Source organism: Diceros bicornis, chromosome 38 (assembly GCF_020826845.1).
Source record: "Diceros bicornis minor isolate mBicDic1 chromosome 38, mDicBic1.mat.cur, whole genome shotgun sequence".
Classification (NCBI taxonomy): domain Eukaryota; kingdom Metazoa; phylum Chordata; class Mammalia; order Perissodactyla; family Rhinocerotidae; genus Diceros; species Diceros bicornis.
The window spans coordinates 1,806,803-1,827,306 of NC_080777.1; the positions used below are offsets into that span (position 1 = coordinate 1,806,803).

At 34.9% G+C, this 20,504-nt stretch overlaps 1 protein-coding gene and 1 pseudogene across 2 annotated transcripts in view; one reads left to right on the forward strand and one right to left on the reverse strand.

Moving 5' to 3' along the window:
- AKT3 (AKT serine/threonine kinase 3) overlaps nucleotides 1-20,504 on the forward strand; it is a 322,405-nt gene that overhangs the window by 280,343 nt on the left and 21,558 nt on the right. The gene's annotated exons all lie outside the window — the stretch shown is intronic.
- On the reverse strand, nucleotides 3,595-4,855 carry LOC131399363 (zinc finger CCCH domain-containing protein 15-like; annotated as a pseudogene).

Here is a 20,504-nt window from a genome sequence, read left to right on the forward strand (position 1 = left end):
ATTTATTATTTCTGAAAGTTTTTTGGTGGATTCTTTAGGGTTTTCTATATATAAAACCACTTTGCGAATAGTGACAGTTTCACTTCTTCCTTTCCAATTTGGATCCCTTTTATTTCTTTTTGTTGCCCACTTGCTCTGGCTAGGACTTCCAATGCTGTGTTAAATAAGAGTGGTGAAAATGAGCATCCTTGTCTGGTTCCTGTTCTTAGAGGGATAGCTTTCAGTTTTTCTCCATTGAGGATGATATTAGCTGTGGGTTTGTCATATATGGCCTTTATTATGCTGAGGTACTGTCCTTCTATACCCATTTTATTTGGAGTTTTTATCATAAATGGATGCTGTAGCTTGTCAAATGCTTTCTCTGCATCTATTGAGATGGTCATGTGATTTTTAGTCTTCATTTTGTTAATGTGGTGTATTATATTGATTGTTTTGTGGATTTGAACCATCCCTGCATCCCTGGGATAAATCCCACTTGATCGTGGTGTACGATCTTTTTAATGTATTATAGTATTTGATTTGCTAATTTTGTTGAGGATTTTTGCATCGATGTATATCAGTGATATTGGCCTGTAATTTTCTTTTTTTCTGTGGTCCTTGTCTGGTTTTGGTATCAGGGTAATAATGTTGGCTTCATACAATGAGGTAGGAAGCTTCCCCCCCTCCTCAATTCTTTGGAAGAGTTTGAGAAGCATAGGTATTAAGTCTTCTTTGAGTGTTTGGTAGAATTGACCAGGGAAGCCGTCTGATCCTGGACTTTTATTTTTGGGGAGGTTTTTAATTACTGTTTCGATCTCCTTACTGGTGATTGGTCTATTCGAATTCTCTATTTCTTCTTGATTCAGTTTTGGAAGGTTGTATGATTCTAAGAATTTATCCATTTCTTCTAGATTTTCCAATTTGTTGGTGTATAGCTTTTTGTAGTATTCTCTTATAATCTTTCGTATTTCTGAGGTGTCCATTATAATTTCTCCTCTTTCATTTCTGGTTTTATTTATTCCATCCTTCTCTCTTTTTTTCTTGGTGAGTCTAGCTAAAGGTTTGTCAATTTTGTTTATCTTTTTGAAGAACCAGCTCTTAGTTTCATTGATTTTTTCTGTTGTTTTTTTAGTCTCTTTTTCATTTATTTCTGCTCTGATTTTTATTTTTTCCTTCCTTCTTCTGATTTTGGGCTTTGTTCTTCTTTTTCCAGTTCCTACAGATGCACTGTTAGATGGTTTATTTGAGATTTTTCTTGTTTGTTGAGGTAGGCCTGTATTGCTATAAACTTCCCTCTTAGAACTGTTTCCGCTGTATCCCATAAATTTTGGCATGTCGAATTTTCATTTTCATTTGTCTCCAGGTAGTTTTTGATTTCCCCTTTGATTTCTTCATTGATCCAATCGTTGTTCAGTAGCATTTTGTTTAATCTCCACGTATTTCTGGCTTTTCTGATTTTCTTCCTGTAGTTGATTTCTAGTTTCATACTGTTGTGGTCAGAAAAGATGCTTGGTATTATTTCAGGCTTCTTAAATTTATTGAGATTGTTTTGTGGCCTCATATGTGATCTGTCCTGGAGAATGTTCCATGTGAATTTGAAACACGTTTACCTTTTACAAACAAGGTGGGAAGCACTCCCTCCTCTTCAATTGTATGGCATTGTTTGTGTAGAATTTGTATTACCTGTTCTTTAAATCTTTGGTGCAATTTCCCAGTGAAGCCACTTTGGCCTGGAGTTTTGTCTTTGTTGGGAGATTTTTAACCATGAACTCAATTTCTTTAATAGTTACGGGACTATTCTGTTTATCTGTTTCTTCTTGAATGAGTTTTGGTATTTTATAGCTTTCAAAGAATTTGTCATCTAAGTTTTCTAATTTATTGGCTTAAAAATGTTTGTAATATTCCCTTATTATCTTTATAGTATTTGTTGTATATGTAGTGATGACTTCCCTTTTATTCCTGATATTGGTAATTTGTGTCTTCTCTCTTTTTTTCTTGATTTATCTGGCTAGAGATTATCAATGTTATTAACTTTTTCAAAGAACCACCTTTTGTTTTCCTTGACTTTCTGTATTGTTTTTCTGTGTTCAAATTCGTTATCTGCTCTTTATTATTTCTCTATTCTGCTTCTTTTGAATTTATGTTTATCTTCTTTCTCTGCTTTCTTTAGGAGGAAGCTAAGATTATTGGTTTGAGACCTTTCTCTTTTTCTAACATAAGCACTTAATGCTGTGTTTCTGTCTAAGGACTGTTAGCCATGCTTTGCAAATTTTCATTTCAAAATATTTTAACTCCCCTTATGATTCCTTCTTAACTCAGGGATTATTTAGAAGCGTGTTGTTCAGTTTCTAAATATATGGATTTTTCAGATATCTTTCTGTTATTGATTCCTAAATTAATTCTCTTGTGGCTGGAAAACATACTTTATATGATATTAATCCTTTTAAATTTATTGAGATTTGTTTCATGGCCCAGAAAATGATTTATCTTGGTGTATGTTCTATATACACTTGAAAGGAAGGTGTGTTGTGGTTTTATTGCATAAAGTGTTCTACTAGTATCCATTAGGTCAAGATGGTTGATAGTGTACTTCATGTCGCTTGTATTTTTTTCCAAGTAGATTTTCTGTCTACTTGTTCATCAGTTACTGAAAAAGGATTGGTGAAATCTTCAGCTATAATTGTGAATTTTTTTATTTCTTTTTTTAGTTTTGTTTCATGTATTTTGAAGCTTCATTGTTAGCTGCATACACATTTATGATCATTATGTCTTCTTGGTGAATTTACCCCTTTATCATTATGAAGTATTCCTCTGATATCCATAGCATTAATCTTTGTTTTGAAATCTACTTTGTCTGATATTAACAGAAGTACTCTCGCTTTCTTTTGATTTTGTATATGTGTATTCTCATCATTTTACTTTTAACCTATGTCATTATATTTAAGTGGATTTTCTTTTAGACATCATGTAGTTGAGTCTTGTATTTTTGGGGGTATGGATTTTAATGTATGATGGTCTTTATTTACAACTTTATTGGCAAAAAAGAAGAGGGAAAAGTTTAAAACACAAGACATTGCAGCTGATCCTGTCATAGTAAAGAAGTTGCATTTTGAATTGCCATCTAATTGTCCAAAGATATACAAATACTGAATCTGCATATGCAGTTTGCTTTGTGAAATTCAGTGCTCATATTTTAGGCAGTCTTTTAAACGTGTAAGTACAAAGGAAATGAAATCACTCATTAAAAACTGCATTAAATGAAGGGTATTTTAAATTTAAATTTATGTTGTCTTTGTAATAACACATGCCTAATGAAAATCAAAAGCTAGAAAAGCAGTTATACTTCCTACTTGAGTGGACAGTTACAGCAGTCAGTCATTTTCTTCAATGACCATTATATTTTCAATGTATCATGAACTATTCTGAACTTACTATGAGATGTAGCCAAAGTCAGAAGACAAGATTTAGGGAGAATATTCGGTTTTTAGAGGAAGGTAAGCCTTCCAGAATCAGCATGAGAAATAAACATCCTGTTGAATTCTAGGTGGAAGAACCACTATAGTCAATTTCAACCCATGCTGAGCTGGCTTAATTTTTTCGATGATTTGTCTGGTGTCATTCTTCTAAATCAAGTGTGTGTAATTCTTCTTCTAATCCATCCAAATCTTCCCCAGTAAAAAGATTTTCATCGATAGGAACTGCATTGATGGCTCCATTTTTCTGTCCCTTCCCTTCGCTGTCCTCTTCCAGATCACTTCTTTCACTATTTTCAGCCCTGCCTCTGGAAGCTTTGCTTAATTTGTTTTCATCTTTCTCTGAAGTGTATGTGCTGAAATCTTTCAAGACTGGCTCCAGTAATACCTGTCTCATCTACGTCTCTTGGGATGTACATGCTTAAGTCTCTGTCCTGTACACTCACTGAGTCATCGGCCTCATCTTCACCTGTTTCCCGGGTGTCACAGGTGCCCTCTGCTTCCTCCTCGTTATCGTCCACCCATTCAGAAGAAATGCAGACGCCTCAGGACGACTGGTGGTTAGTGCTTTCCCTGCTTTGAAGTATGCTTTTCTTTCCATATCTTGCTCAAGTTTATCAATCTTTTCTTGTCTTTTCCTTTTCTTCCTTTTCTTGCAAGAAAAGATCCTAGAGTGACTTTGTTAGCAGTTGGATCTAGGGTAGCACACTCTGTTTCAATTGAATTCTCCTAATGAAATTTCTTCTTCTTCTCGTCTTTATTTTTATCTTTTTTTCAACGCAAATCTGGGGAGAGTACATGATGATACATGCAGATATCACGCCCTCCAGGGCGTACCCAAAGTTAGCCGTATTTGTTTGCCTTCAGTAGCTTCAAGGAAGTGTTTGCACACTACTTGAGTGTTGGGTTTTTGTTTTCCACCTCACCATGCTTCTTGTTCACTACTTCTTTCAGTTTTTTCTCATCCCAGGTATCCAGAGAATCTTTTTCTAGTTCTTTACCTCTTGAATCGCATTTTCTCCCCAGAGTCAAGTCATGAGGGAACTTACATTTACTTCCATTAGTGCACTGTCCTTGCTTGAAGAATGCATGTACCGTGGAATTGGGATCTGCACCTTTACTTATTTTTTGAGCAGCAACTACAGGTTTGAGCAGCTCATTTAGCTATTGTAATTCTTTCTTCTTGTTACCTTTGTTCAGTTTCTTTTCAGCTTCACTTGACACTACCTAATGTGGATTTTGTTGACCAAATTGAACTTGATGAGTAACAGCCTTGGTAAACTTCTGTTGCTTTACTCCTTTCTTATCCTTTAGACCAAAAGTTTTGTCTTGGATAATCTTCTCTTTCTTTTTCTACTCCACCTTTTGCTGCCCCAAGCCTGAGCTTATTTCTTGGGGGTCATTTTGGAGACAGGTGGCATTGGCCAGACTTAAGCACAGCTGGACACCGTCAGGGGATCTTGCCCCACAGCAGGAGGAGGAAGACGACTTGGGCCACTTTTTTCTTATTCATTAGATAATATGTGACTTTATTGGAATGTGTAGCCCATTTTCATTTAATGAAATTACTGACATAGCTATATTTAAATCTACCATCTTGTGATTTGTTTTTTATTTCTATTTTTATCTGTTCCTTTCTTTGTCTGCTCTCTTTTAGATTTATTGAATATTTTTATGATTTTTTTTAATCTCAACTAGTGTCTTATTAGCTATACATCTTTGTTATATTGTCTTGAGGTTGTTTCTAGAGTTTCCCATATACACGTTTAACTTATTACAGTCTACCATCAATTAATATTATAACCATGTCACATTCAACAGCATATTTTTATTACCCCTTCCATTCTTTATGCTATCATTTTCGTACATTTTACTTTCACATGTTATGAACATCACAATACGTGGTAATTACATTTTGTTTTAGAGAATTATATTTTAATGTGACTAAAAATGCTACATATTTACTACTTTTAGTACTCTCCATTCCTTTATGTAGATCCATGCTTCCATCTGTTATTGTTTTTTTTCTTCAATGTTTTAGCCTTTATTCTAAGGCTCATTTAGCTCCACTTCTAAGATATGATCTCCCTGGGTTTGGAAAGATTCATGGGGAAAAAAATGCATTTGAAGGAAATATAAGATTGGAATTGATGGGAATGTGACATTTCAGAAAGGGAGACCAATGTGAGAAAAAATAAAGTAGTTGTGAGTGAAGTACATGAAGATATGCTGACTGGGAAGAACCAGCAATTCATGGTGCATAGAAACTGGATGCAAAAAATGGAGAAGTGGGCCTGTTAATTTAGTTTCTCGAAAGTTTAGCTCGTGTTTGCTTGGTCCACCTACTTACCAGAATTGTAGGTCCTGACGTAAGGAAATGACATATGATGATTGCACCTTTTCGGGGTTTGTTGGTAGCGACTTTTAGGCCAGGAGAGGTAGGAAAAGAGAATTTAAGAGACTGCTGCAGTGATATAAGTGTTAAGTAATGGAGGTCTCTGAAGCAGAATAAAGGTAATGATGAAGGAATGGGAAATGGGAACTCCATAGATATTATAAAGACAGGAGAACTAGTAATCTAGTCTGAGAATACTGGCAACATGGGGCAGGATATAGCTGGTTTTGGTAATATTTAATTCTAAATGGAATTATCTAAGGACTAAAAATGCAGCACTAATATTTGGAAGTGAGAACATGAATGAATATGATTATCTGGAAATTCAATAAAATTAGAGTTGTGGGAATGGATTTCCTCTATAAGGAGGAGAGGGATGAGAAAACATGAGAAAGAAAGAGAGTTAGGGAGGGAGGCGTAGAGACAGGGGAGGTATGAGAACACCAAGAGCTAGGGTTGAATGTTGGAAAATATCCAGGGTCAGGAGGGGGAGTTGATTTGAGAACACTTTTTTGTTAGGTGTATCGAAGTCCTTTGTGAGCATCATACAAAAATTGCAGTGGCACTTTTCTGACTAAATCATGAACTTTCTATTTTCTGGTTGAAAAATTCAGCTGAAAGAGTTTGGTGATTGATGGCAGTTATGCAGATGTTAGTGATTGTTATTGTTTTCCTAAGTGAAGCTGGTTAGACAAGTATAACATGAACACTAACAGAGAAGAGAGGTAATAGGCTAAACATATGCTTCCCCATAGCTTCACGTTGATACTCTCCTTATCATATTCAACTATTGGCCCATTATAGAATATCAGGTCAAGGAAAGATGAGCTCCAAATATCTACCAAACATTCTGATGGTTTAACATTAAAATTACTGTGTTCTACTGATCATGAGGCAGTGTACTGAGGATATAAAAGAACACAGACAGCTGTCAAAACCAACGCTAGTTATGGCATGAGATGCGAATCGTTTAAGCTTTAAAGCCTTCAAATTGAGTTAAAAACAAAATATAACTAGATGTTCTGGACAAGAATCTCATCCAAACCAAAGTTACACAGAAAAGTGGAAAAAATAAGAGAATGTATAGAGGTTTAACAGTCAAATATCACAAAAAGCAAACAGACAAAAATAATTTGGGGCTAAGTAGATTTAAATGCATGCATAGTAAATGTGAAAAGTCATATTTGGCATAATGAATAATAGTATAATCCTCAACAAAAAATTAAAATTTTTGCACCAAATAGCAGCATTTACTTGCACAAAACAACGCTATTAGAAATGCCAGGGGACCTGATAGAAATACAATTTCTTACCTAATGTGGCAGAGCCTTATCAGTTTTGTTGATCTTTTCTTGTCAAAGAGCCAGCTCGTGGTTTTGTTGCTTTTCTCTATCAATTTTTGATTTTCAATTTCATTGACTTCTGCCCAAATTTTATTCCTCCTCCTTATTTCAGATTTTATTTGCTCTTCTATTTCTAGTTTTCTAAACTGGAAGCTTAGACTATCTCTTTTAGATTTTTTTTTCTAAGATATGTATTCAATGCTATAAATTTTCCTCTAAAGACAGGCATACCTCGGAGATATTGTAGGTTCAGTTCCAGACCACTGCAATAAAGTGAATATCTCAATAAAGTGAGCCACATGAATTTTTTGGTTTCTCAGTGCATATAAAAGTTATGTTTACACTATACCGTAGTCTATTAAGTGTGCAATAGTGTTATGTCTAAAAACAACAATGTACATACCTTAATTAAAAAACACTGTATTGTTAGATCATACACCATGATCAAGTGGGATTTATACCAGGGATGCAGGGATGGTTCAACATCCGGAAATCAATCACCGTGATACACCACATCAACAAATCAAAGAATAAAAACCACATGGCCATCTCAATAGATTCAGAGAAGGCATTTGACAAGATACAACATCCATTTATGATAAAAACTCTCAACAAAATGGGTATAGAAGAAAAGTACTTCAACATAATAAAGGCTATTTATGACAAACCCACAGCCAACATCATACTCACCGGGGAAAGGCTGAAAGCCATTCCTCTGAGAACAGGAACAAGGCAGAGCTGCCCACTCTCACCACTCCTATCAACATATTACTGGAAGTTTTGGCCAGAGCAATTAGGCAAGAAAAAGGAATCCAAATAGGCAACGAAGAAGTGAAACTCTCACTATTTGCAGATGACATGATTTTATATATAGAAAACCCTAAAGAATCCGTTGGAAAACTATTAGAAATAATCAACAACTACAGCAAAGTTGCAGGGTACAAAATCAATCTACAAAAATCAGTTGTATTTCTGTATGCTAATAATGAACTAACAGAAAGAGAGCCCAAAAAGATAATACCATTTACAATTGCATCAAAAAGAATAAAATATCTAGGAATAAATCTTACCAAGGAGGCGAAAGACCTATACAATGAAAACTACAAGACATTATTGAAAGAAATCGATGATGACATAAAGAAATGGAAAGACATCCCATGCACATGGATTGGAAGAATAAACGTAGTTAAAATGTCTATATTACCTAAAGCAATCTACAGATTCAATGTAATCCCAATCAGAATCCCAATGACATTCTTCACAGAAATAGAAAAAAGAATACTAAAATTCATATGGGGCAACAAAAGACCCCGAATAGCTAAAGCAATCCTGAGAAAAAAGAACAAAGCTGGAGGCATCACAATCCCTGACTTCAAAACATATTACAAAGCAATAGTAATCAAAGCAGCATGGTACTGGTACAAAAACAGACACACAGATCAATGGAACAGAATTGAAAGTCCAGAAATAAAACCACACATATACGGACAGCTAATTTTCGACAAAGAAGCTAAGAACATACAATGGAGACAGAAAGGTCTCTTCAATAAATGGTGTTGGCATTATTCACTATAGCCAAGAAGTAGAAGCAACCTAAATGGGAAGCAACCCCTCGACTGATGATTGGATCAAGAAAATGTGGTGTATATATAATGGAATACTACTCAGCCATAAAAAAAGGCAAAATCGTCCCATTTGCAACAACATGGATGGGCCTGGAGGGTATTATGTTAAGCGAAATAAGCCAGAAAGAGAAAGACAAACACTGTATGATCTCACTCTTATGTGGAATATAAACCAACACATGGACAGAGAAAACTGTATTGTGGTTACCAGGGGCAATGAGGGTAGGGGGTGGTCACAAGGGGTGAAGAGAGACGTATATATGGTGATGGACAAACAAAAATGTACAACCCAGAATTTCACAATGTTATAAACTATTAAAACATCAATAAAAAAATCACTTTATTGTTAAAAAGTGCTAACTATTACCTGAGTCTTCAGAGAGTCATAATCTTTTTGCTGGTGGAAGGTCTTGCCTCAATGTTGGTGGCAGCTAACTGATCAGGGTGGTGGTTGCTAGAGGTTGGGGTGGCTGTGGCAATTTCTTAATATAAGACAACAGTGAAGTTTGTAGCGTTGATTGACTTCCTTTCATGTGCGATTTCTCTGTAGCATGCGATGCTGTTTGATAGCATTTTACCCACAGTAGAACTTCTTTCAAAATTGGACTCAATCCTCTCAAACCGTGCCGCTGCTCTTTATCAACTAAGTTTATGTAATATCCTAATCCTTTGTTGTCATTTCAGTAGTCTTCACAGCCTCTTCACCAGGAGTAGATTCCATCTCAAGAAACCACTTTCTTTGCTCATCCATAAGAAGCAACTCCTCATCCATTGAAGTTTTACTATGAGATTGCAGCAATTAAGTCACATCTTCAGCCTCTACTTCTAATTCTAGTTCTCTAACTATTTCCACCACATCTGCAGTTACTTCCTCTACTGAAGTCTTGAGCCCCTCAAAGTCATCCGTGAAGGTTGCAATCAAATTCTTCCACACTCCTGTTAATGTTGATATTTTAATGTCTTTCCCATGAATCACAGATGTTCTTAATGGCATCTAGAATGGTGAATCCTTTCCAAAAGGTTTTGAATTGACTTTGCCCAGATCCATTAGAGGAATCACTATCTCTGGCGGCTATAGCCTTATGAAATGTATTTCTTAAATAATAAAACTCGAAAGTCACAATTACTCCTTGATCCATAGGCTGCACAATGGATGTTGTGTTAGCAGGCGTGAAAACAACATTAATCTCATACATCTCCATCAGAGCTCTTGGGTGACCAGGTGCATTGTCAATAAGCAGTAACATTTTGAAAGGAATCTTTTTTTCTGAGCAGTAAGTCTCAACAGTGGGATTAAAATATTCAGTAAACAATGCTATAAACAGATATTCTGTCATCTAGGCTTTGTTGTTTCATTTATAGAGCACAGGCAGAGTAGATTTAGCATAATTCTTAAGGACCCTAGAATTTTTGAAATGGTAAGTGAATATTGGCTTAGCTTAGAATCACCAGCTGTATAAGCTTCTAACAAGGCTGTCTTTGAAGCTTTGAAGCCAGACATTGACTTCTCCTCTCTAGCTATGAAAGTCCTAGATGGCATCTTCTTCCAATATACGGCTGTTTCATCTGCATGGAAAATCAGTTGTTTAGTGTAGCCACCTTCATTAATTATCTTAGCTGGATCTTCTGGAGAACTTGCTGCAGCTTCTACACCAGCACTTGCTGTCTCACCTTGAACGTTTATGTTATGGAGACAGCTTCTTTCCTTAAACCTCATGAACCAACCTCAAACTTCTCTTCTGCAGCTTCCTCCCCTCTCTCAGCCTTCATAGAATTGAAGAGAGTTAGGGCCCTGCTCTGGATTAGCCTTTGCTTAAGGGGATGTTGTGGCTGGTGTGATCTTCTATCCAGACCACTACAACTTTCTCCATATCAGCAATAAGGCTGTTTCTCTTTCTTAACCTTTGTGTGTTCACTGGAGTAGCACTTTTGATTTGCTTCAAGAACTTTTCCTTTGCATTCACAACTTTGCTAACTGTTTGGCACAGGAGGCCTAGCTTTCAGCCTGTCTCGGCTTTCAGCATGCCTTCCTCACTAAGCTTAATCATTTCTAGCTTTTGATTTAAAGTGAGAGACGTGCAGGTCTTCCTTTCACTTGAACACTTAGAGGCCAAGGTTATTAATTGGCCTAATTTCAATATTGTTGTGTCTCAGGGAGTTGGGAGGCCTAAGGAGAGGGAGCGAGACAAGGAACAGCTGGTCGGTGGAGCAGTCAGAACACACACAGCATTTATCAATTAAGTTCACTGTCTTCCATGGATGCAGTCCGTGGCACCTCAAAACAATTACAGTAGTAACGTCAATGATCACTGATCACAGAGCACCATAAAAAATATAATAAAAATGATGAGAAAGTTTGGAATATTGCAAAAACTACCAAAATGTGACACAGAGACATGAAGTGAGCAAATGCTATTGGAAAAATGCCACAGATAGAGTTGTTCAATGCAGCATTGTCACAAACCTTCAATTTGTAAAAATGCACTGTGTGTGAAGTGCAGTAAAGTGAAGTGCACCAAAACGAGCTATGCCTGTGCTGTTTCCACTGCATCCCACAAATTTTGATAAGTTGTAGTTTTATTTTCATTTAGTTAAAAATATTTTTAAATTTTCCTTGTGACCACTTACTTGACCCATGTGTTATTTAGAAGCATATTATTTGATCTCTAAGTATTTTGGGGTTTTCCAGGTATTCTTATCTTGATTTCCAGTTTAATTCCATTGTGGTTTGAGAGCATACCCTGGTATGATTTCTATTCTTTTAAATTTAGAGTGTGTTTTATGGCCCAGAATGTAGTTTGTCTTGGTGAATGTTCTGCAAGCTTGAGAAGAATGTATATTCTGCTGTTGTTGGATGAAGTCATCTGTGAATGTCAGTCAGATCCAGTTGGCCGATGGTGCTCTTCAGTCCAGCTACGTCCATACTGATGTTCTGCCTGCTGGATCTGCCAGTTACTGATACAGGGGTATTGATGTCTCCAACTGTAATAGTGGATTAATCTGTTTTTCATTGCAGCTGTATCAGTTTTTGTCTGTTGTATTTTGACACACTTTGTTGTTAGATGAATACACATTAAGGATTGTTATGTCTTCTTGGAGAACTGACCCCTTTATCATATGTGATGTCCCTATTTATCTGTGATAATTTTCCTTACTCTGAAGTCTGCTCTGTCTGAAATTAATATAGCTACTCCAGCTGTCTTTTGATAAGTGTTAGCATGGTATGTCTCTCTCCGTCCTCTTACTTTTTAACCTCTGTGTATCTTTATATTTAAAGTGGATTTCTTGTAGACAACATACAATTTGGGTCTTGTTTTTTTATCTGGCAGTCTTTGTCTTTAGTTGGTATATTTAGACCATTGACATTTAAAGTGTGTATTGACATAGTTGGATTAATATTTACCATATCTGTTACTGTTCTCTATTCGTTGTCCTGTTCTTTGTACCTTTTTGTGGGTTCCACAATTTTTCTGACTTCTCTGGTTTTAATTGAGCATTTTCTAAGACTGCATTTTTCTCTCCTCTCTTAGCATATCGTTTATACTTCTTTTAAAACTTTTTTAGTGCTTGCCCTTGAGTTTGCAGTATATATTTATAACTAATTCAAGTCCTTTTTCAAATAGTACTATGTCACTTCACGGATAGTACAAATACCTTATAACAGTATTCCTAATTCCTCCCCCCGTCCTTTATAACACTCCTGTCTTTATCCATAAGCTGTAATTATTGTATACGTTGTTGCATTATTATTTTGAACAAACTGTTATCTGTTAGATCAATTAAGAATAAGAAAAAGAAGATTTGATCTTCATTTATTCCTTTCTAATGCTCTTCCTTTCTTTATGTAGATCTAAATTTCTGACCTATATCATTCTCCTTCCTACTGATGAACTTCTTTTAACATTTCTTGCAAGGCAGGCCTACTGGTGACAAATTGCCTCAATTTTCGTTTGTCTGGGAAAGTCTTTATTTTTCCTTATTTTTGAAGGATAATTTTGCTGGACCCAGAATTCTAGATCTTTTATCACTAAGTATTTTACTCCACTTTTTCCTTGCTGGCATGGTTACTGAAGAGGAGTCCAATGTAACTCTGATCTTTGCACCCTATAGATAAAGTTTTTTGATGTACGTGTGTTTGTGTGTGTACTTGTTTCAGCTTCTCTCAAGATTTTATCGTTATCTTTGATTTTCTGCAATTTGAATATGATACAGCGAGGTCTAGATTTTTGGGTGTTTATCTTGATTGATATTCTCTGAACTTCCTGGAGCCATGGTTTGGCACCTAGCACTAATTTTGGAATGTCTTCGGTGTTTATTGCTTAAAATACTTCTTCTGTTCCTTTCTTTCTGTTCTCCTTCTCATATTCCCATTACACATACGTTACATCTTTTATAATTGTCCCCCAATTCCTGGATATTCTGTTCTTTTTCATTCTTTTTTCTGTTTGCATTTCACTTTTGGAAATTTCTGTTAACATTTCTTCAAGCTCATTGATTCTTTCCTTGGCCTATCCTGACTGTTGGTGAGCCCATCAAAGGCATTCTTAATTTCTGTGATGATCCTTTTGATTTCTAGCATTTCCTTTTGATTCTTTCTCAGCGATTCCATTTCTCTATGTATGTGACCCATCTGTTCTTGCATGTAGTCTACTTTTTTCCATTCAAGTCCTTAGTATATTAACCATAGCTGCTTTATATTCCTGGTCTGATAATTCCAACTTCTCTGCCGTATCTGAGACTGGTTCTGATGCTTGCTCTGTATCTTGAAACTATGTTTTTTATCTTTCAGTACGCCTTATAATGTTTTGCCAAAAGCTGGATATTATGTACTGGGTAAAAGAAACTGAGGTAGATAGGTCTTTAGGGGAGGTTTTATGTGTATTCTCACTAATTTATCAGGCTAAACTTACTTACTAGTTCTAGTACCTTTTTTTTTAGGAGACATTCTGCATAGATGCTCCTGTCCTCTATTTCCAATTTGTACGCCTTTTATTTCTTATTTCTTGTCTTATTGCACTGGCAAGGATCACCAGAACAATGCTGTACACAAATGGTGAGAACAGATACTTAATTATTACTAATCTTAGGGAGATAGCTTTCATGTTTCTTCTACTGAGTATGATGTTAGCTGTAGAGTTGTTTTGTACATACCATCTCTCAGGTTGACAACATTTTTTTACTGTTCCCATTTTTCTGAACATTTTTTTTATGAATGGATGCTGAATTTTGTCAAATGCTATTTTCTGCATTCACTGAGATAATCGTGATACTTTTATTTTAGTTTTTTCATATGGTGAATCACATTGATTGATTTTCGAATATTACATCTATCTTGTATGTCTAGAGTAAACCCCAAAGGATCATGGTATATTATCTTTTTATATATTGCTGGATTTCTTTTGTTAGTATTTTGTTAAAGATTTTGCATCTATATTCATAAGAAATATTGGGCTATACTTTTCATTACTATCTGTCTGATTTTAGAATCAAGATAATGCTGCACATCAAAAATGAGTGGTGTTCCTTTCTCTTCTATTTTATGGAAGAGTTTGCATAAAATTGGTATATTTCTTCTTCAAATGTTTGATAGAATGTCCTGTGAAGCCATCTGAGCCTAGACTAAAGAAATTCAATTTCTTTAAGGGATATAGGGCACTTATAGTTATCTGTTTCTTTTGAATGAGATTTGGCAGTTTGTCTTTCAAGGAATTTTAAAATTTTATCTAATTGTTGAATTCATTGGCATTAAGTTGATAGATTATTTTCTTGATTTTTTCTATTCCTTTAAGCTTGTTTTTTAAATTAGCTCTTTTTTTCTAGTCTGTTAAGTTGAAATCTTAGATTTGAATCCTTTCTTTTTTTTTAGTATAAGCCTATGGTGCTGTATTTTTACCTCTAAGCATTGCTCTAGCTGCATCCTGTGAGTTTTATGTCATATTGTGATTTAATTTTCATTTCAAAATGATTTTTAATTTCTCTTATTATTTCTTCTTTGACTCTACAGATTATTGAAATGTATTGTTTGATTTACAATATTTTGAGATTTTTCAGCTTTCTGTTTTGATCTCTAGTTTAATTCTGTTGTTGTTAACAAACTTTGTATAATTTTAAATCTTTTAAATTTATTGAGATTTGTTTTATGAAATAAATTTAGTTTATATTGATGAATGTTTCATGGACATTTCAAAGGAATGTATATTCTCTTATTGTATACAGTGTTCTATAAATGTCAATTAAGTCAAGTAGATTAATAGTATTAAGTCTACATCCTTATTGATTGTTTGAGTGCTTTTGCTTTTATCATTTACTAAGAGAGCAGAAGTAAAATCATCATCTATAATTGTGGCTTTGACTATTTCTCTTTTAGTTCTATCACTTTTGCTTTGTTTTAATCGTAAAGTTCGGTTTTTAGATCTACCTAAATTTAAGATTGTTATGTCTTTCTCATGAATTTATCTCCTCATCATTTCATCTAGGCTAGCAATTTTGGGCATAAAGATTAGAGTGGAGATAAATGAAATAGGGAATAGGAAAACAATAGAGAAAATCAATAAAAAATTTGATTGTTTGCAAAGATCAACAAAATTGACAAACTTTTAGCTAGATTGTCTAAGAAAAAAAGAGAAAAATCAAGTAATAAAAAATCACAGATGAAAGAGAGACATTACTACTGACTTTACAGAAATAAAAAAGATTATAGGAGAATACTATGGACAGCTGTACACTCATAAAGTGGATAACCTATATGAAATGGAAAAATTCCTAGAAACACACAAACTCCCAAAATGACTCAAGAAGAAATAGAAAATCTGAATAGACCTATAACTAATAAGGAGATTGACTCAGTAATCAGAAAACTCCAAAAAAGAAAAGCTCAAGACCAGGTGGCGTTACTAGAGAATTCTACCACACATTTAAAGAACAAATAACGCCAGTCCTTCTCAAACTCTTCCAAGAACTTGAAGAGGATGAGTACTTCCTAACTCATTCTATGAGCCAGCATTACGCTGATTCCAAAGTCACATAAAGACACTACAAGAAAAGGAAACCACAGACCAATGTCCTTAATTTAGATACAAAATTCCTCAACAAAATACTAGCAAACCAATCAGCAGCATTTTAAAAAGATTGTACACCATGATCAAGTGAGTTTTATCCTAGCAGTGCAAAGATGGTTCAACATACTAAAATGAATCAATGTCACATCCATGTTAATGGAATAAAGAAAAAAACCCACATGATCATCATGATCCTCTCAGTTGATACAGAAAAAGCATTTGACAAAATTCAACACTGTTTCATGATTAAAAAAAGAAGACACTCAGGGGCCGGCCCCGTGGCTTAGCGGTTAAGTGCGCGCACTCCGCTGCTGGCGGCCCGGGTTCGGATCCCGGGCGCGTACCGACGCACCACTTCTCCGGCCATGTTGAGGCTGCGTCCCACATACAGCAACTAGAAGGATGTGCAGCTATGACATACAACTATCTACTGGGGCTTTGGGGGGGGAAATTAAAATAAATAAAATCTTTAAAAAAAAAAAACACGCAGAAAACTAGGAATAGAAGGAAACTTCCTCAACATAATGAAGGCCATATATGACCCCACAGGTAACATTATACTCAATGGTGAAGGACTGAAAGTGTTTCCCCGAGATAAGGAAGAAGACAAGGATGCCCACTTTCAATGCTTCTGTTCAACATAATACTAGAAGTTGTATTGGAGCAGTTAGAAAGAACAGGAAATAAAAAGCAATCAAATCAGAAAGGATGCAGTAAAACTATCTGTATTCACAGGTGATGTGATGTTATATGTAGAAAACCCTAAGGAATCCACACACACACACACACACACACCCCTTAAAGCTAATAAACAAGTTCAGCAGAGTTGCAGATACAAAATCAACCCACAAAATATATTACATTCCTATACACTACCTATGAACAATCTGAAAAGCAAATTAAGAAAATTCCATTTAACATAGTTTCAAAAAGAATAAAATATTTAGGAATAAATTTAATTGAGGAGGTGCAAGACTTACTACAAACTATAAAACATTGCTGAAATAAATTAACACATAAATAAATGGAAGGACAGCCCATGTTTGTGGCTTGGATACTTAATATTGTCAACATGACAATATAAGTCAAGGTGACATTACAGATTCAATGCAACCTTTATGAAAATGGTCATGTGTAAAATACTTTTACTATACTGCTGAATTCATTTTGCTAATATTTTGTTGAGGATTTTTGCATCATTGTTCATGGAGATATTTGTCTGTAGTTTAGAACATACATTTCTTTTAAGGCAACAAATCAAACCCCAGTAGAAAACAAAGAAACTATATAACTCAGACCATAGTCTGTGATCATATTGCAATAAAATTAGGAGTAATTAACAGAGAAATACTTCTCTAAACCCCAAATGTTTGAAACTTATAAAATAAACTTTCATATAATTCATGGATTAAGAAATAGTTACATTGGAAATCAGAAAATATTTAGAGCTGAATGACAATGAAAGTTTGTGAAATGCAGCCAAAGAGATTCTTAAATACTTATATTGGGGTGCTAGTGGGCAAACAAGAAAGAAAGAACAAAAATTAATTAGCTAAACTTCCAAATCAAATTAGGGGGAGAAAATGCAACAACAACAGAATAAACCCAAAGTAGGTAAATAGGAGCACACAATAAACATTAAAAATGAATGAAATGGAAAGCAGAAATTTGAAAGGATCACAAAAACCAAAATGGAGTTACACAAAAGACTACTAAAGTAGACAGATCTCTAAGAAAATTAATCAAGAAAAGAGAGAAGGCACAAAAATATTAGAAATGAAAATGGGACACAACAACAAATATAGAAATTAAAGTATGATGCAACTACCATGAAGAATTTTGTACTGTTTTTGAAAAAAAAGAGTTAATGGATAATTTTTAGAAAACTTTAAATTACCAGCTGACTCAAGAAAAATGTGAACACTTGTATCTCTATCTAATCATTGAATTAGTACAATGTCTGTCACCTCTCCAACTCCAGCATTTCCAACCCAATACGAAAACAACAGTTCAAGCCTAGATAAGTTTATTAGGTAATCTCCATCAAACATTCAAAGAAAAGATAATTCTTGTCATTAAAAATATTTTATACAAGCTGTTCCTGAAAAAAAAAAAAAACTAAAAAGCTTATATGCTTCTCAAATTTATGGTCTAACCTTGATACCAAACCCTGACAAGACTGATACAAGAAAGAAAAATTATGGGCCATTTATGAACATGGATTTAAATATTATAAATAAAATATTAAACAGTTATTTCCAACAAATATTTACATTCTCATATCCATGTCGGACTTATTCTAGAAATGTGGTTAGTTGACAAAAATTTGTTAATGTTGTTCATCACATTTAGAGATTGAGGAATCCACCCGATCATCTCAATCTCTATAGAAAAACTTTTCATGAAAATGAAAGTAGAAATCATTCATGATTTTTAAAATATATTAAAAACACTTTTAGTAACCTAGAAGTAAAAGGAACCTTCTTTTAATATGTACGTTTTTATCAAAAACTTTTCTACAAATATTATACTTACTGGTTGGATATTACAAATATTTTCTTTAAATGTGAGAACAAGTTAAGGATGTTTATCAATATCACCTTCTAGGTAGTTTTTATCATGGATTCTAGCCAGCACAATAAGATAAGAAAAAGAAATAAGGGGTATATGATTTTTAAAGGAAAAAAATAACAGATGTTTAATGGGGGAATATATAACAATTAAATTTTGTCTTATTCTTACCGTGGAATACAGTACTGAATAAAAAATGAATAACTTGGACTTATAAGTGTCAATGTTGATAAATATCAAAAATATATAAATATAAAAAGCAAGTTACAAAGGATGTTTAGGGAATGATACCATTATTGTAGAAACTGAAAATGAACTAAAGAAAACTATGACTGCCTGTATGCGGGGAAAAAAGTATAAAAACCTGCATGCAGATGATCCAAAGTAACTCTAGTTTTTTTGCTTGAATCATATGTAATTGTCATTCTTGTAAGTTAAAAATGGTTGAATATTAGTGAAGGGAAAGTGATGGGTATTTACCTGCATCTCTATGTTTTAGAGCTTAAAAAACAAAAGTTTGAAAGTGTATATGACAAAATGTTAGCATCCGTTAGGTCTAGAGTTTTTTAAATATTATTTTCTATTCTTTATGCTTGAAATCATTGCTTTTTAATTTTTTAGGTCATGTGGAAGGTGAAAGAAATGCAAACACGAAGCATAGGCTGCTCAGGAAGAAGTAGGATAGGAAGACTGAAGAATGAAGAAAGAGGAAGCGATAGCTAAAGGGAACCCAGCCTACAGAATGGATTATGTGTTTTTGTTTTGCTTACGTGCTTAGGGGGAAGCTCCCATAAGGATTCTGAAAGTGGAGATATATAGAACAAAGTAAGATTTAAGATGAAAATATATAGACAGTAAGGTACAATATATAGATAGTAAGCTGTAAGATTAGTAAATATAGAAAAAAGTAAGATATAAGAAGAAAGCAAGGGGCTGGCCCGGTGGCACAAGCGGTTAAGTGCGCACGCTCCGCTGCAGCGGCCCGGGGTTCGCAGGTTTGGATCCCGGGCATGCACCGACGCACCGCTTGGTAAGCCATGCTGTGGCAGCATCCCATATAAAGTAGAGGAAGATGGGCACAGATGTTAGCGCAGGGCCACTCTTCCTCAAGAAAAAAGGGGAGAATTGGCATCAGATGTTAGCTCAGGGCTAGTCCCCCTCACAAAAAAAAAAAAGAAAAAAGCAAGATCTAAGAAGCATGGCTAAAGGGATTAGCCTGTACAGACGAGGTGGAGCACCTCTGTAGTGACATCGACTGGAAAGAGATAGAAATGCCCCCCGAAGCAGACTTGTTCATAAACATTTGGTCAGGAAGTTGGGGTCATTTCTGCCTGAAGACCCTGCTTTCTTTGTTGCAGGAATCCTGCCTTCTTAGAGTGAGAAGGATGTGTATGGTCCTTGTTAGAAGCCTGAGGAAGATGACTGTCTTATGTTGGGAGAGGAGAGGGAACTGGAGAGAAACCTAACTAGGGACGAGTAAAGAGGGACCAGATAGTGCTTGAGGGCCCAGCTGAGGCTGAAGATTTCAGAGCGCGTTTTTATGCAGACTGCCAAAGCTTTATTCTTTGTAAGGAAAAGAAATAATATAAAACAGCAAAGACCAGGAAGTATCCAGGGAAGATTGATTTGAAATCTTTGACTCTTTTTGAGTTCAATCTTATACTTATTACATTTGTACTTATTTTCCAGAGATTTCCTTCAGAAAAGAAGAGAAAACTTGCTTTTAGAGAGAGATTTAGGTACTTGGTAGGTTATTTTGCTCAGTTGGTTGATACTCACTTCAGTGGAATGGCAGCTGTTTAAATGAGTAGTATTCTGTTACTTAAGTGCAAGGAACAGAGAGAGACATAAATGAAATAATGCCTCTTCTGAAAGGGCCTACGTGAATCTTCCATACCTTACTATCTGAAGCCTTTCACTTCATTCATGAAACTTCCGTGTTCCTACTTGATGATTCATCTCTATCTCTATCCCAGATTCTAAGATAGAACTTTTAGTATGTATTATTCTTCTACATGTTTACCATTTCAAATGCTTTTCATTCTTTTTTTAAATTAACT